This window comes from Vidua macroura, chromosome 20 (genome assembly GCF_024509145.1).
Source record: "Vidua macroura isolate BioBank_ID:100142 chromosome 20, ASM2450914v1, whole genome shotgun sequence".
In the NCBI taxonomy this organism is placed as follows: domain Eukaryota; kingdom Metazoa; phylum Chordata; class Aves; order Passeriformes; family Viduidae; genus Vidua; species Vidua macroura.
In genome coordinates, this window is record NC_071590.1 from 9563247 (window position 1) to 9563485 (window position 239).

A 239-nucleotide genomic window follows, 5' to 3' on the forward strand; every position below is an offset into this window, starting at 1 on the left:
GGGCGTGAGGCGGAGCGGGCAGGGCTGCGGGAGCCCCGTGAGGCGGAGCGGGCAGGGCGGTGGGAGCCCCGTGAGGCGGGCAGGGCTGTGGAAGCCGTGGGGCGTGAGGCGGAGCGGGCAGGGCGGTGGGAGCCCCGTGAGGCGGGCAGGGCTGTGGAAGCCGTGGGGCGTGAGGCGGAGCGGGCAGGGCGGCAGGAGCCCCGTGAGGCAGGCAGGGCTGCGGGAGCCCCGTGAGGCGG